The sequence below is a fragment of the Fukomys damarensis genome, unplaced genomic scaffold, assembly GCF_012274545.1.
Source record: "Fukomys damarensis isolate Sample0158 unplaced genomic scaffold, DMR_v1.0_HiC HiC_scaffold_24, whole genome shotgun sequence".
NCBI classification, from domain to species: Eukaryota; Metazoa; Chordata; class Mammalia; order Rodentia; family Bathyergidae; genus Fukomys; species Fukomys damarensis.
Genome location: NW_022900936.1, coordinates 40,231,486 through 40,250,138, shown reverse-complemented (window position 1 = coordinate 40,250,138; position 18,653 = coordinate 40,231,486). Strand labels below are relative to the sequence as shown.

At 32.8% G+C, this 18,653-nt stretch overlaps 1 pseudogene; it reads right to left on the bottom strand.

Annotated features, from left to right (window-relative positions):
* Positions 1-3,609: 3,609 nt before the first annotated feature.
* The window catches only part of LOC104847493, a 24,584-nt pseudogene continuing 9,540 nt past the window's right edge, over positions 3,610-18,653 (bottom strand).

The window sequence follows — 18,653 nt, the reverse complement described above, 5'->3', positions numbered from 1 at the left end:
GCATGTAGTAAGCTCTGAACAGAAGATGTTTTTCTAGTCATAGCTCTTATGTCTAAGATAATTTTGAGATATATGTGAAATGAATGGTAATGTCTAAAAAAAGTAACTATAAATGTTAATAATTTCATCTTTCATACAAAAATATATACTATTAAGTTACTAAATATAGAAATATCATAGGTTACCCTTCAACAAATGTTTTAATAACCAATAACCCTAAAAGGGCGATCATTATTCAGGAAGGTACTTTATGACACCTACATTTTTTGACATGAACTGTGATCAGTGTGATTCTGAGCACTGTGTGATATTGAGTTCTTTATCTGAAATTTTAAATGACCTTCTTTGTCATCATGATAAACCAAACATCAATAGATTAATTGGATATGAAACATGAAACAAGAGTAAATTTCAAATATGAAACTATATGTTTATAAATTTATTAAAATATTTCTTTGTCTTACAGAAAGATAAGAAAGGCAGAAAGAAAACTTTAAGCAGCACCACATGAGATTTCAGAAAAAAGCTTTTATAAGAAATTATGGGAAATCACCATAAAAATTATAACCAAGAAAACACAACCGCATGATTCTCTTGTTTATATTTTAAAGCTTAATGAAAATTTAAAATAAGAGGCTTAATTTTCTCTGCTGAAAATAAGAAAAGAAATTTCTCTGCCTTTTTCTTTGAGCATTTATTTTAGGAAATTGTAAGTTCTTTTTCCTCTTTAAAATGTGCATAAATACTCATAAAACTATATTGACCTTTGCTAACTTTTGATCCAGGAATATCTTTCTCAAATACCTGAAACTGTCTCAGATATGCAAAGAAAGATAAGACTCAACACCCAGTTTCCATGGAAAGATAAAAGCCTGACTTCCCTGAGCTTATGCCAAATCTTAAAACTACCTCTGGCCATGCAAAGCTCCTTTTTCCTCCAGATAATGCCACTAAGTAAGCCAGGTGTTTTCCTCAATTAACAAGTAAATTTAGACTGTACCAATTATGAAAAATATTATTCGCAAGTCGGCTCATCAACTATTTATTTTTTTAACCTTAGAAACAAATATATAATAGGTAATATATATTTAGTTAGACATAGGGCAGAAATTTGCAGTCTTTTAACGGATTGCCTGTGACATCACATTCTCACGTACGGCTTATTCAACAAAACAGAGGTTCTCTTTCTCTACTAACATTGTGGAGACTGTTTCTGCATTGAAATATTTTGCTTTTAATCATAGTTACTCAATACTATCTTTCACTAAGTTCAAATCTTTAATAAAACAACAAATGCTGATTATATCAAAGTGGGCAGGACTTAAAGCATGTGGAGGGAACGCAGAAGCACTGTGAAACGAATGTTTGTCTCCCCACAAAATCATATGTATACATTGCAAGTCACAAGATAATAATGATATATTAAATTAGTGGAGCCTTATGTGTAGTGATTATCTCTGTCAGAGCTCTCAAGAATAGGATTAGTGATCTCCTAATTAGGACCCTAGAAAGCTACCTCGGCCTTAAAATTGAATGAAAACAATGGGAAGTCACCATCTTTGATAAAGTGCACCCTTCCTGAAGTAACACAGGAGAAATAAGGATATGTAGAATGGAGAAAAAACTCATTGTTTTACCTGTTCTATTACCTTAAAACTCTAGTTCCGATTCCTCATCTCTGCACATGGGAGTGATAATCTCTTAAGGAATATTTGCATTGGAAAATTTATTAGCTCTAAATTTATCCCTTCAGGACTGAGGACAGAAAGCAAGATGAAAGTGCTAAAGTAGTTTCACTATAATCAGCAGTATCCAATTGCTGGATTTCACCATTTCCTTTTCTACACGTCTCTGCAACAACGCTTAGAGGACGCCAAAGCTAAATCACCTTCGACTCCAGGAAAAGCATGGCCTCCCAGAGCACCCCATGACAAGATTATCTCCCTTACAAGTGGAAGCAATTACTCTGTGACAGGAATCAGAGGAAACCCCATCCTGATGAAGAAAACGATTTACCTTCAAGCCAAAAGGATCCCTCCAAAGCTGTGAAACACAGTAGGAGGTAATTACTGGCTGGATCCTAGCCCACCTCGGATGATTTTTGCAGCTGATCCCTGGGAATTGTCCAGTACACGCTCCTGCGTGGGAGCGTTCCTGCTCTAGATACTCACACTGGAGGCTTTCCGTTTCTCCACTTCTTTCTGACTCTGCCTACTCCTCACACTCACGTGTCCTGAAGTTCTGTTTCTGTGATGAGTCAAGAGCCTACACATCACCCTGACTTGAGGTTTCCACTTCCTTTTTAGGGAGCCTCTTCAAATCCTGTCTGGGGACAATTGGTACCAAATCTGTCAGTACCTTGACGCTGGAATTCTCAGCCTGCAGAAGTGTGAAAAATAAGTTTCTATGTCTATAAACTACTCAGTTTGTGATATTTTTGGCATAGCAGCCTGAATTAGAAGTTAAAAAGAAAACATAGACTCTCAGGAGCTATTTAAATATATTTGAAATGAAAATTATTTGCAAAGGAGACACCAGAAAATAAAATATAAAGTTGTTTAAAATACTCAGTATTTTTCAGAACCATAAATTAAGCATAAGTTAATATGTGTGTGTGTTAAAATATTGAATGATTTATAGGTGTAATAAGACTTTTTGTCAAAATAGCCGTACACTTATAAGGAAAGCATTTTTCAAAATTACATTTAACAGTGGCATTTACAGAAAAAAGTAGAATTTTGCCAGTTTAAAGTCTTTTGAGTTTTCATTTGTCTTTTTTATCCTAATTTCCTTCATTTTCTACTCTCAGAATCAAATCTTTAGTAAGCAGTTGTAGGAGTTATAAGATACAATAAACATTCCTTTTTGTTTCTATTTAAAGTATTCCATTGTTTTGGTTTTTTGTGAGGAAGGTGGCAAAACTACTGAGCTAAATCCCTAGTCAGGTTATTACTATTGATTAGTAAAAAGTTATGTATTTGTCTTAGTGCATGTGTCTGAGTTCTATTTGTTCACAAACTTGTAAAACACAAGTAAATAAATAGAGTAGGTAGGTTTAATCTATAATAGCAATTCCTAGAGATTCCTAATTGTGTCTCCATTTCTACTCTAGGGTCATACGGTAGGTAGGTCTTTCTATAAGTAGTGACTTAGACATTGGAATAGCTTCTTGCATTCACTACCTCCTCATCTCTAACATGTTTAAATTTTTAAAATTATCATTGCTATAAAGAAGTAAAAAGAATTAAGATAATATATATATATATACCAATTCCTCACAGTGAATATATTTATGTATCACAAAAATATACTAATGAAAAAATTTTAAAATAAAGCATTTCCATAGATGTTATATGATAGCAATTTTCTCATAATTTCTACGATATCCGGATTCCTATTTTAAATGCTCCTGCTTCTGTCATCTCTCTCTCTCTCCCTCTCCCTTCCCCCCCAAAAAACACTGTTATTATTTATACAGAGTCCTAATCACTTGGGTGGCAGGAGGAGTGAGAGAGATTTTTCTTTCAGTGCAAGGGCCTCTGTAATGCTGGTCTGTTATAATACACATGAGCAAGCTGCTTCATGGATTTGGGAAACTAATGACAATGTTTAATCTCTCTCCGCTAGAGCAACAAGAAGTCAATCTCTCCTTCCATAAGAATCCTGGATTTAGGATTTTCCCTGTAACTACTCCAACTTCTATTTCTGAAGGTTTGAAATCAATTGAGAGAATGGTAGATAGGCATGTAATTGCAGTTTCCACTGTCTGTTCAAATGTCCAGTCAAATTTGTTTCCTTTTTTTCAAGGAAGCTGGTTGACTCAGTTTATTTCACACTTGCTGCAGTAGCTTTAAACCCACACTCGTAACCTGTACAGTTACACTTGTACACCTGAGGGCCTTGTCCTTCATCAGTATCCATTAAAATCATATAACAACCGAGTGACCTCATTTCAGCATTTCGTGCACAGACTTGAAAAATATCAGCAGTTCTTTTATATAGCACGAACACAGGAATCTCATAGCCATACTTGTATTTCCAATCAGCTGCCTCAAAGCACGCCCTCTGTACTTGAGATCTGTGACTGTCATTCTGGTCATCACACAGTCAATGTCTTCAGTTATCTTGAATAAGTGGGCCACTGTACTGGAATTCAATACTTTATCAGATACTTGCTTCTGTGTGACAATTACTGCACAGCCTCCCTCTGACAGCTACTGATGTAAGGCCACTATGTTTAATAGTCTTAAAAGCGTATTCTACTTGGTAGAGCCCACCCCTCTGGTCCTCTGATAAAGCAATGGTAATGTGGCAGTCAAATCCTGTGGTGGAACATGGGACATGTTGGTGCACCCACTACTCCAAACAGTCTCTCCTGTCATCTTAACTTATGGCTTCATCTCTTTATTTACAACATGCATGAAAGATTAAAGTTTTAGTTCCCTTACTATGTAAGCTTATCTGAGAGGGTCAACAGTTTAGTTTGCTGGTAGCCTTGTAAAATGAGACAACTATTTCAATGAATCACTCTTTCTGTTAGTAAAATTAGGAAATAAACTGAGCAATATATTTGCTCTTGAATTCTGTTGAAAGCTACTGGAAATAAAGAAAATATAACAATTATTTTCTGATTTCATTCAGAAAGATAAGAGGTCACATTTATAAAAATCAGTAATCAACAGCAACAGCAACAACATCACCAAGACACCCATGCACACATATACACATTGTTATGGTTTTGATCTACTGTGTCCCCAGGGGGAGCCTGGTCAGAAGGGGCAGATCACCGGAAGGTGTCAGTCGGAAGGGTATATTCTGGGTCCCAGCTCCTCCCTTCTCCCTCTGTTTTCTAGCTTCCATGTGGTACACAGCTTTTCTCTGCCATGGCTGACTTGGAAACAGCCAGATATTCAATGAATCAACTGAAAGTACAAAGCAAAATAAACCTTTCCTTCTTTAAACTCTAAGTGTTGGGTATTTTGTCTCAGCAACAGGATAGTGACTAATACTGATTGAAACACACCTATGTATTCTATACATTCACCTCTAAAATCCCAAAGATATTAAAATAGAGCAGCTTGCTCTCAAATATTCTTAGATTTTAAAGATCTTTGTATTACATTAGAGCAAAAATACTGAATGTAGTTGTTGAATTAAAGTAAATGACTGAAATTTTGTTTTTTTAGCAAAAGTTTCTATAAGATTAAAATGAATTTGAAAAATTAAAGATTGCATTCATATCAGAAAAAACAAAGCGTATCTCCATCTTTATAAAGAAAATGGAGTAAAAAGTCATCCAATATCTATTTATTGAAAAATTGATAGTAAAATTAAGTTTGCAAGATTTGGGAAAGGCCATGACAAAGCTGCAAAAATTGTATCTTAAATTATTTGTAAGAGTAACATATCACGTACCAAAAAGACTTCTAGAGGATTATTTTCATTAGGTCAACTAAAAAGTGCCAATTATACTATATGTCAATGGTACTATTCTCTTAAAAGTATATTTTGAAATTGACTGTATTTTTAGCAGCATTAAAATTTTCTTCAATATATGTCAAGGTTTGTTCTTTTAATTTAATAAGTATATTATATCAAGCTGTATTATACTTAATATAACAGGCATGCTATGAGGCATCTAGAGTAAGATATCATTACATACTTTTCTCCTATTAGAGATGCCTAAGATGTAGGAGCAATAATCAACACTATAAAACTGTGAGAAATAATATATTTGGACTGAAACATGTTGTGACTTTGACATCAAGTTTTTTTTTTTTCACCCTGATAATTTTCTGGTTTTGGAAAGTGTAATTAAAATGGACTTTCTCCATGAAGTAAATAACTAGTAACTATTCCAACTATTCTGAAATAATTAGTTGCTCTGTTTGATTCACTCCCTCAATAAATAGATGTCTTCATGTAGAAATAAGTGTAAAAATGTCAGCACAGACATTGATATATTCCGCACAGGTGGAGCTCCATTACCTCCTTCCAGCACAAAGTATCGGTGCTTAACTTTAGTATGTCTTGCCTTTTATTTATTTAATCACAAACTATCTTTAGGGATCATGTTATACTTTGCCATCATGTATCTGCTAGGGAAAGCTTGAAATGACTAGGAGATCTGCTTTCTTCTTGGTTCTGCTTTTTTTTCTATCACTTTATTTACTGATTCACAGCTTTTCTTTTCCCATGATCTATTTTTAATCAGAGCAAAATTGAATTCTTCTCATCTTGCTATGAAAGGGTACTTTCCATCACATCACCTCTGTATTTAGAGAATCTCACTAGGTCTGAATAAAGTAGAGAATTGATTTTTTTAAGATTTTGATGTTAATTCTCTGGATTTATACGACATCAATCAGTTCTATTCTACCAAAAGTTATAGCTTAACTTCCAAAATGGGTTAGTTGGCCTTAAATGGTAGGTCTCCTGACATTATGAGACCTTGAATCTCAAGTACTAGTAGCATTAATCATACTTATTTAATCCTATCTTACACACAATACCCAAAATATACGTTCTGCTTACCCTCTCTGTGCATATCCTATCCCTTTTGGATAGAGTAAGAGCCAAAGAAATCAATGAAATAGAACGTCTTAACTGTTAGGCAAGAAGTTCATTCACCAACATAACTATGCCAACTGAATGGGCTTAATTTTATCCCAATTCTGTCAAACTTCTTAAAAAGCAATGTCTAATATATAGAAATATAAAGTGATATGGGCAGATAAATCATGTAGTTTAGTTATAGTAACTCAGTTTTATAAGTGATACCACAAGTATGGAGGTACTAAAACACAGTATCTTAAATTAAAGCTGTAAAAGTAATTTAATTGTTATTCCACTCTTTAGTCAACCACTTCCAATTCTTTCCTGGGACCTCTTCACAGAAGCTAGTTATAAACCATCTTAGAATCTGTCTGTTTTTATGTGCTATTCTCATTTAATCAATTATATAAGAAAATTTGTCATAGTAATCAGGAATGAAACATAAATATCTTATTTGCTTTTTTATCTTATTTGCTTAAATTTTTCTTTATCTCATTTATATAATGACACAAAATATTACCAAGCTATTTCAGTCAGGGTATGGAAGGGAATAGATTTAATCCAAAGTTAATATAAAGGGAACAGATTTAATATAAACTATTATGATATTGGAGTATATGTTTAATAGCCTTACTCTTTAATTTTTTCATTAGAAAAATAGGAATAGTAATACAAATAGAAAATAATTAGTAAAACTATAGACAATATAATGTTTAGATTCTATTAAAAGATCCTGAATAGATAAGAACCAAGACCTGTCATGTAAAGGTATGAGATCCCAATAATGAATGTAACTGCACCAATAATGTAAAATGTAACTATAAACTCAATGAGGGAAAAAAATTTTTAAAAAGAATTATTATTATTACTTGAGAAATCTTCATGAAAACAGAAGAGTTCAATGTAGAATTAAAGGAAATGGAGAGAGCAAAACAGAAAGAGGGAGAGAAAGAGAGAGAGGGAGAGAGGGAGAAAGGAAAATTACATTGCAGGTAATCATAAAAACAACATATAGCAAAAGACATTAAAAACGCTTTTCCCATTAAAAATGACTCACTTAAATCCTATCTTACCTCTATTGATATAATTTAGTAAAGAAAAGTTGGTCTAGCACATTTCACAGAATTTCTAGACAAAAACTATGCAAGGCTGTTTATTCTCTTCAAATTTTCAATAATTGAATGAGATCCACTCATTACAAAAGGGCAATGTGCTTTACTATGTATATTGATTTTATGTTAAAGTAATTTAAAAACATCTCACAAAATATCTAGCATGAAGTTTCACCAAATATCTAGGCATTCCATGCACACACACACACACACACACACACACACACACATATGCGTGCACACATTTTAAAAGCAGCTAGTGTGGGGGGTCACATTATGTACAAATAAATTTGGCAGTAGATTTCTCATCTGTAACAATTGGAATGAAGAGATTATAAAAAGCAAGTTCTTTATTAAAAGAGAAAAGAAATATGTTTCAAATATAAAGACAAAAGTAAGACACTCTCAGACATGCAAAATGTTAAACAAATTATACAAATTCTGACATAAAAAAGCTAAAGCAATCAAGCAGACGTACACTACAAAAATGTCAAAGCTAGTCCAGGAAGAAGAAAAGTTATATTAAATATACAAATGTATTAGTGCAGACAAATAAAGAGCAGCAGACCAATTTCATGAGTAAATATATATTTTTTCACATTATTTTAATCTCTCAAAAATTAGGCATTTAAACAAAAATGTATAGATGCATCCTATATATGAATCAATAGATGAATGTCAGAAGAGAAATATAAATATACCAATATTTCAAAATATTCCTTTTTTAAAATAAAACACACTTTTCTTAACCAGTAATTTCCTGTAAAACATTCATTCCAATGGAATTCAAACCAACATGAAATTATAATTCCCAAAACCACTAGTTCTTTCTCTCTTCTTATCCATATTATATTCCTTGATATCATTTTATGATATCTATAGCTTATTTAAAATTTGTTTTACTGTACTAGAAAAATATTTGGTGTACTATTCTCCATTCTGTGCATTTCAGTTAAGGCTCTACTTTTCACTAGAAATAAAATGACAGAGCTGGGAATTTAGCTCAGTGAAACCACACCTGACTCCCAAGTGTAAGGTCCTGAGTTTGATTCCCAGTACTGAAAAAAAATAAGCATGACAATGCTGATCATTGTGTTAGACAGCTCTCCATCCCTGTAACAAATACTCATGAAAATCAATTTAAGGGAGGAAATGTTTATTTTGGCTCATGATTTCAAAAGTTTCAGCACATAGTTTCTTGACCCCTTGACTTTGAGCCTGTGTAAGGCGGCAGGCACTTTATGTTGCAGCTTGTAGTGGAGCAAAGCTGCTCATCATGTGACAGCCAGGAAACAAAAAGAAAGAGCAGAAGAGACTAGTTTCCTAATACCCTTCAAGGGTGTACCTAGCATCCCGTTTCCTCCACGAAGGCTCTACCTTTTAAATTTCCACCCCCTCCCAGTAGAACCAAGCCTTCCACACAATATCATCTGAGGGACCTTTGAGATCCAAAGCATCATAATCATCTATAAAATTATATAGGACAGTGGAATTAACATTTCAGTATTTAAAATTTGAAAAATTGTGAAGTTATTTGTGTCCAAAGAGAAAAGCTAACATGCAAGTCAGTGTCACACACAACAGTGTCAAATATAAACCATGCTTGATTACCTAATGTCTTTTTATTTACTCTTTGTTTTTTTGGTACCCGGGATTGAACTCTGGTCCTTGCATTTTCAAAGCAGGCAGCAGAACCAATGAGCTAAATCCCTGGCCCTGATTGCCTAATGTCTTGCTTGAATGATTTACGTAATTTGGCATTTCTGAGTTCTGACATGTATATTATTAGCCTGGCTTACTTTTTCAGTAGTATCACTACCCTTTCACAGCATACACTCTCCTTACAACAAAGGTATAAATAGTCTTTACAGCAAACAAGGACTATTTTTACTACATTTATCTTATGTTCACGAACCACTAGACTTCTCCATTTTTTTCAATTTTTAAAACACATACAAATAAAAAAATGTGGAATTTACAATCAAGTAAGTCCATCTTTTACAAAAGATGCCTCTCAATTCACATCTGGGTAACAATAAATAAAAGGAATGGTGACATTTGAGGAATATACACATTCATTCTAAGGAGAATTGAGGGTCAGCAAATTATTTTCATACCAGAAGCTGGCCTGGCATTTTTACATATGTCTTTCTTCCTAGAGAACTTGAAAATATATGTGGAATCATATTTTTAGATCAAAAATAAAAAATTAACATTAACATGCTACATACTAATATTCTCCAATCCAAAATATACACATATGTGTGTACACTGAGACTGATATTTGTATACTCAAGGTGCACATACGAAGCACAATAAAGCATACAGAACTCAACTGCATAGTAAAATTAGAACACAGATCCTCATTTTTTTGCCTTTTTTTGGGGGGTATAAGGGATTGAATTTAGGACCTTGTGCTCGTGAAGCAGGCACAGTGCCGCTGCGCTAAATCTCTGGTGCATTACTTTATTTTTCAAAATGAATATTTTTTCCTGAATCAAACATCAGGCTTTCATGTTTTAGATTACAAATATTTTTATTTAGGAAAATTTCTCTTGATACAATGTTGCCATAAAAAGAAGCCAATGTCATTTGATGCCCATTTAATAAAGTTAATTTAACAAAGAGATTTTCTTTCTCTTCTTTATATTTGTTAATTTTTATGAGTACAATCCTAGATTTGACCTCACCTTCCAGCTTTGTTCCTATAGTTTTAATCTATCCTTTGAAAATAACTTTGAAATTCACTTTTTCTTTATGGACTGTTACAGGACCTGTATTATAGCCTGGCAATGAAGTTTTCTGCCTCACTGAATCACTTTCATAAACCCTGTATTAAAAAAGAGTAGGGCTTTTGCTTCCCTTCTCCCTATCCTTTACTCTTGCCACTGAGGACAAAGAACTCCTTTGAAGGAAGCCTGCAGGGCTAGAGATCTTATGAAAGAACATCGATCGTGTTTTTCTTTTTTTCTACAAGTCCCATAAAGCATGAAGTTGTTGTTACCAATATCATTATTTTGAGTCAGTTGTGTACAAATCTGAAACTCAGGTTGGGCAGAGTATGATTCAAATATAGAAACTGTTCAGATTGTCTGAGGTTTAAAGAAAAATAAGGTTTTGTTTGAAATTCTCAATAATACATGTCCATTTTTTTCTTCTTTTAAATTGTTTTTGGGTGGCAAAAATTTAATAGTAAGCATTACAAAATACTAAAAATGGTATGGTCTAAATTAATGATTTTCATACTTAAAATTTAATAATAAAACATAATAGAAAGATACAGTTATATCACACATAATTGCAGTTTACGATTCTTAGGTAAGCATGAAACTAATTCTACTAAGCAAATAAAAATGGTGCATTAGTACTTATCACTAAATAGCAGACTTTCAAACATCTGATACTAAAAAAAGTTTATCTTGAATTATTTTATTAAAGTAAATATTTATATAACTAAGTTAGATACCACTAAGGTAATTTTTTCTCATTACCGCTACATAGATATCCATATACATGTATTAATATATATTCCATTCATATATTACATAGATGTATTACATCAGTGAAATAATAATTACAAAACATACCTTCAATCTCTACATATTGGACATATTAGGGATTTGATGCAACCATGATTGGTATGCTCAGAGTGAAGAAAACCATGATTTTTCAGGCAACTAAGTTGATTATAAAAAATTAAGGTTGTAAAATGCAACACCCAGAGGTATAGAACATGCAAATTAATTAATTAAAATGAATTTTGATAATAAATTTTACAAAGGCATGAAAGAGAACATGTAAATCAACAACTGAAAGAAAATAAAACTAAAATGAGAGTTAAAGCTAAAGTCAGTAACTATCAATAGTTGTATTTAATTCTAATACTGTAAACAACTAAAAATGGTTAAATTAAATCAGCAATACTATCTGTGAAAAACTCAGTTCAAATATGTTGATGTATTGAAATTAATTGAATAGAAAAAATAAATCTCCCATACTGTTAGAATGAACAGACTGAAGTTTCTAGTTTAAGGACAATTAAAATTCATGGCCAAGAGGGTTTTTTTTCACTTTTCATTATGATTATGTAATTGTGATACATAATAATTACATTAATCTTGGGGAATCCATACATATTGATATTGCATCTTGATCATTTTTCCTCTCCTCCCTCCCAACAGTCCTTTTTTCTCTGATCCCCTTTCAATCATTGCAAAGTGTACCTCATTGCTTCCTACAATTTTATCAGAGAGATGTTTCAAAATAATAAGAAAACTGCTTCAGAAAGATATAAAATCGTAAGTATAGTATAGTGGTTTATACATAGCTTCAAATAGCTTAAAGTAAATTTTGAAAAAAGTAAACAACTTAAAAATCATAGGAAAAAATTTAGTGATAAATAAAAATATGAAGTCAATAAATCAGTAAAGATTTAATAGAAACAATCTTATTCTAGTTAAAATTTACACAACACTACAGTCAATAATTACAGGATTCAAATTCATTTGAAATGTATGTTTATCAAAACAAGGTCATGTACTAAAGCATAAAACAACTACTGGTAAAAACATAAAGGATAAAGTATGCCATGCATTTTCTCAGACCAAAAAAACCAATTAAATTAGGAACCAAATTATAGATATACATGAATACCCAAAATAATTTAATATTATATAACATGCACTAAATACTACATAGATAAAAATCAAATAGTGTATAGAACTGAATGATACTGAAAATATGCCAAAATGTATGAAAAGCAATGAAATACAGAATAAAAGAAATTAGAAGATGTATAACAATGGAAGGAAAGAAATCCTGCACGGATATGGATATAGATGTGGAGAGGAACATGGGGATACGGGAAGAAGGAGACTTGCTAAGCTTTTGGTGTGGGGATTTAATTATTTGCCTATATATTGAGTACAAGCTAAAAATATAGGATGTGCTCAAAGTGCTCAGGGTCACACACCACCCATCTTGCAAAACAATGAAAAATAAGAGAAACAGAACAGACAGATAGATATGGATAAACACTGGAAACTGTAAGTATTAAAATGAAGGCACTTTTTGTCAAATCCTTACAAAGTGGAGCCAGAAAACAATGAAGGATGAAGGACTACATATATCTGCTTATGAAGGGCAGTATCCTCAGAACCGCAGGATTCCTTTTAGACCATTAACATCAGGACACTTGCCTAACAATGACTGGCTCAATGACTTTAACAATGAGTTGAAGTCCACTTCTTAGCAAGTTTTTCTAACTAATGCTTTTTTTTTTTCCTAGATAGTTTTTGTGAACTTATGTATTTAAGTTTTCCGTTGCCCCAGCCCACTTCTCATTTCCCATAATATGGATGTCCTAAATTTTAATTTTCTGATTTTCTTAAATGAACACTTTACTTTGGAGAATATGTCTCCTTGTCACTTATTTTAATTTTGCGTATACTCAACAACTTATGATGGGCCAAGCTATCAGTCATGTGTAAAAATGTATAGTGGTATGTTTACCTCACACTATGTTTCAAGAAGAAATATATGAACACTTGAATTGTAAACTTTCACAAATACAAACAGACCTCACATTACAAAATTCGTAAGTGCAAACAAATGACAGAAGTAGCTCTCATGTCACAGGTGTGCTGTTATATGCTTACAGTGTGGTAGTTAGTGTACAGTTAGTAAAGAGCTCAGCCGGAGCCTAGGGTGTTTGGAATCAAGAGGAAAAGCAGTGGCAACGTGGAAGGGATTGCTAGGAAGCTCAAAGCAATAACCATGAAAACAAATGCGAAAATAGTTTATTAACAGTTGTTATACTGTATTGTACCACCACTGTAAGGTAATGAAAGGGAATTGTGACGCTCGACAACTAGGCCACACACGCATGGAGAGGTCCCACTGGAGATTTTATTCAAGGGGTGGGAGGAGAGAGAGAGAGCAGAGAGAAAGAGCAGAGAGAGAACAGAGAGAGCAGAGGGGGGGAGGAAGAAGCAGAAGGAGAGAAGAACAAAGAGAGGAAGGTCCTTTTATCAGTTTGGGCTGGGCTATTGCTTCTTTATGAGGAGTGGGCTACTTTTAACCTATCACAGGCCATGTTGCCCTTTGTGGGTTTGGTCCTGGAGAAACAGGTTTAACCTCTCCAGACAGCTGTGGTCTTGGCAGAAAGGAAAACTAGAGATAAGAGCATGAGGTCTTTAAGAGCCAAGAAGCACCAGGAGAATGCAGCCTGTGCTGGTGACATCACAAAATACTTTAACATAATTGATTCCCTAACAGGTAATCATAAAAGTAAAAACGGTTTTATTTATAGTGTTTGTGTGTGTGTGGTGTTTTTCATGCTTTACATTGTATTTTTGCATCAAAGGTGTACAAAACTAACTCTGTCCAACTTAAGAACAAATCCAAATTATGAACTTATAAGCATTGGAACAGAACTTCTTCATAAGTGAAAGACTTACCATACATGTTCAGGAATTTAAATGTAAAAAAAACTGTGAGACCATGAGAGAATGTTGTAACACTAAAGTAGAGAAGGCATTTTAAACTAAAGAATAAATAAAATGTGTTCACTTTGTAATATTCATATTTATTGATAGTAATTTGGATACCCTTAGGTTTTTTGTAGAAGAAATAGATTAACCATTTCTAGTTACATAATAATAGTTGTGTTTATTCCTCTTTGCACTAATTATTGACTTTAGGATAAAGTAATGAATACTAGATATCTCATATGTGTAATATGGTCTGTGGTCTGTACTGTAGATGAGAAATACCAAGAAATATATGGGCACTTGTAGACAATCTTTCCTCCTTTTCTTGAACTATAGAGAAAAAAACTTCAACTCCTTTCAGAGTCTGATTTATTTTTTAACTTGACATATTGTAACCAAAAGAAATCTTTTCTTAGGAAAGACAAGTGTCTTACGTTTTGCAACCCATGTATATCTCCATAATTCCAGAGCTCAGCCCTCTTTGCCAACTACAAAATTATTTTACAAAGAATAGAAGAATCTAAATATGGAACCATTTTGGATTTATCTCCAATTCTCTTAATTAATAGGCTCATTAGCTCCACGCAAATAACATTTTTAAATAAACAACCTTGGTTTAAAATGCGTGATAGGGTTATTTTATACACAAGTTTAAACTAAGCTTTTGTTACTCAAGAAAATAGTGACCTCATACTTGGACTTGGTCCCAGCATTCCCTTAGTTTCTGGTGAAAATAGTACAACTCAAGTAGTGTGTTATACAAAATAAAATTTTCTGCTCAGAATACATTAAAAGTTAGAAACTTTTGTAATTATCTCACAACAGAGTGAAATTAATTCAGAACAAACTTATCTAAGCTTCTAGTGCCTGCATGATCAGGTAATTTTATTGTTTCAACAAACAATGATACCTAAAAGGCATTTAAATTTCATTTAACTTTACTTAGATTAATGTATGCTTAATGGACACTTTTACTCTTTTGCAAGGTTATTGGTTTTTATTTCCTTTGGTGAAATTTTAGGATAATAGGAAAGCCAAATTTTATCACTACTGCTACATTCCATAAATAATGAATGTTATCCTTTGTATAATAAAAAGTCCCCAATTTAAAGATGGAATAATAAAATTTTGAGTATAAATTCTTCCATATTTTAAATGAATCATATTTGAACAGCCTTAAGATTTCATTTTCAGGTTGCCTCATTAAGTATCAAAGGATAGAAATTTTGTTATTCTGTACAAGCAAACTCTTCACTATTGTTGTAATGCCCCGAAATTTAAAACTACTTTATTAGTGATGTGGTATATAAATAATTCTGAAAAATGATAGGTTAATATTTATTATACATGAGAATATTGTGTCTATATGCAGAATATTAACAGGTGATTCGTGCCAGGCATGGTGTTATTATGCAGTGCCTGTTAGAATGGAACATAGTTCATTATTCAAAGATGAGTTCAAGATTTCAGCTTGGTTATTAAACATGACTTAAAAATAGTGTCTTTAATTAGAATAAACTGTGAACAATAAAGGTGAAAATCAACAGAGAGGATCATATCAAATCAAAATGCTTCTGCACTGCAAAGGAAACAGCCAACGCAGTGAAGACACAACCTCCACAATAGGAAAATATTTTGCCAGCTATTCCTTGGACAAAGGGCAAAAACTGCAAGCCTGTACTAAGAATACAGTGGGGTGCCAAAATGAATAGACACTTATCAGAAGTACAAATAAATTCATGAAAAAATGTTTGACACTTCTGGCGATGGACAGATGGAAGTTAAAACTATACTGAGATATTATTTTACACCAGAAAAATGGCTATCATCACAAAAATCTAATAACATTGCTGCCAAGGACATGGGAGAGAAGGAATTCTTCAACATTGTTTGTGGGAATATAAACTAGTACAACCACTATGGAAATCAGCAGGAAACTTCCTCATAAAACTAAAAATAGAAATCCCATTTGACCCAGCTCTCCCTCTTTTAGGTATCTTCCCCAAAAAGTTAAAATCAGCACATTATAGGTATTCATGCATACTCATGTTTATAACAGCACAATTTATAATAGAAATGGATATTGTCACAAAACTAGAACCCAGAAGATAACCATAAGCTTGAAATCTCACAGATTACTTTTTTCCTGATAATTTTCATTTTTTCATGGGTGTGAACTTTCTTAGATTGTTTTTAGTTTTGTTTTTTCCTTTTTGCTTTGTTTCGTCCTTCTTTCTTTCCCTTCTGTCATCTTCACTAAGCTTGAGTAATTTTCATTTGTCCTTCAACATTACTTCTACATTCTTTCTCTTCTTGTATTTCTCTATACTTTTCATTTATCTATTTAAAATTTTCCCCTGAGAATAAAATAAATCACTCTGTTGAGGGGATATTTACTGCATATAATTTCCTGACTTGTTTTAGTTTTTCTTTTATATCTATAAATTTTTTTGCCTATGTTTAAAGGTGACACATTAAGTTATCACAGTCTGTCATTTTCTAGACAATAATAGATGCGATTGTTATTTCTGATTGTGCTACTATAGCTAAGGTTGCAAAGTTTTGCGATCAGTTGTTCTTCCTTGTATACAGTGAATGAGATTGTCTGGGGGTCAGAAACACTCATCTAGTACCAAAGAAGTGTATGGTAAGCCAAACTGGCAGCAACTTTCAACCCTAATAACTTTAAGAGGAAGGATGTTGGGACAGATTTAAAAGCCAAAAGCTAGCTATGCCTAGAAAACATCTTGTAAAAATAGTCATTTGCCAAAGAGGTGTAAACCTATAGCTCTTGTGACACAAGCTGAAGTGAGAAGAAAAATTAATCGGTAAAAATTTTACATACAAAATAAGTAGAATTCTGTTCTTATATAAAAATAAATGTATGATTTATTATTACCACAATACATATTCAGGACAAATGAAATTCAATTATAATAAGATAAAAGGAATCTGAATTTGATGAAATTCATCCTTAAAACATCTAACCACAACTCATTTCTCAAATGTTCACCTTTTAGGAGTAATAAAAAAATATATATATATGATTGCATAATGCACCGGTTACTGGATATGATGGTTAATTGCTTGTGGCAATTTGAATAACAGAAGCTCAACAGAATTGGCTCAGCACTTCCACAACCCAAGGCTATGAAGAACCACCCTAGGGCAGTTTGTCATCTGTATAGTATAAAGGGGAAATGAAGGATGGACCTGCTTCTGTTTCTTCAGAGGAGTTCCAGTCTTCCCCTTCCCCTTGGACATCATCTCCTGGCTCCCAGAACAGACCCTTTAGCTTCTGGTGCAGATCCTTCAGCCTTCCAGTGTTGACTCCAGGCTTCTGTTACGGACCTATCCGTCAGCTTCATGACAGGGACCAGCACAGAACATTGCGATGAGTTCCCATCCTTTGATTGGATTCTTCAGTCTCCAATGTACAGACAGGCCCTCTGCACTCTTCTGCATCTGACTCTGTGGGGGGCCATTGTAAACCAATTTTATAAATTCTTATATAATTGTATATCTTGTATTATATCTGTTTCTCTAGTAAATAGTTCTATTTCAATGCTTACAGATGCAATAAGTGATTTCTGAATATTTTATAGATCATTGATTGAATGAATTCAAATCTGCTCCCACCACACATTCAAGAATTTCATGAAAATATTGAAGTTAATGGTTTTATAAAACTAATTTGAGATCTTTATGAAAATTAAGCAATATATGTAAGGTAAAATATTTATTGTTGACACAATGTTCTGAAACTTAAAGTAAAATATAAAACTATATTTCAAAATTTGACATTTCCAGAAATTTTGTTTCAGTTATAATAATTTAAGCATGCACCATGAGAAAAAAATCTACATAAATTTTCATTATATTTTGTTCTGGCTAAATTGACTGTAATGTTATTAATTTCCCAAATGTGCATTAAACAAATTGGTAGTCTGAGACACACAAAATAATATATCTTCCAACTTTTCATTTTGGATTAATGAAGCAAGAAATTTAATCACTATTAAAAGAATGCAGTTTTGAGTCCATCACAGAAAATTTATTAAAACATAGAAGTAGTTTCACATGAGGTTGTCCTATGACTGCACACATGTGTATGTGTGTGCTTGTATGTCTGTGTGCCTTAAGAGATAGATATAGATGATCAGTAAATGATACATATAAAAACCAAACAGTTTTGGTTTGAATTTTGCTTTGTTTTCAAATAAGATTGCTACCCCTGTTTTTTTCTGGGCTCCTGTCACACGGAGAATTGTTTTCCATCCTTTCACTTTCAGTCTATGGGCTTATTTTTGCACTAGGTGTGTTTCTTGTATACAACATATTGTTGGATTTTGCTTCTTACAACTTATTCTAGTATTATTGATGTAGGATAGTACTGCATCATACCTCTGTGAATATAAAATATCTTGTATCTGCTTTATGATCTAGGCATGACATACTGCTATTGTTAGTCTATATATATACATATATATATATA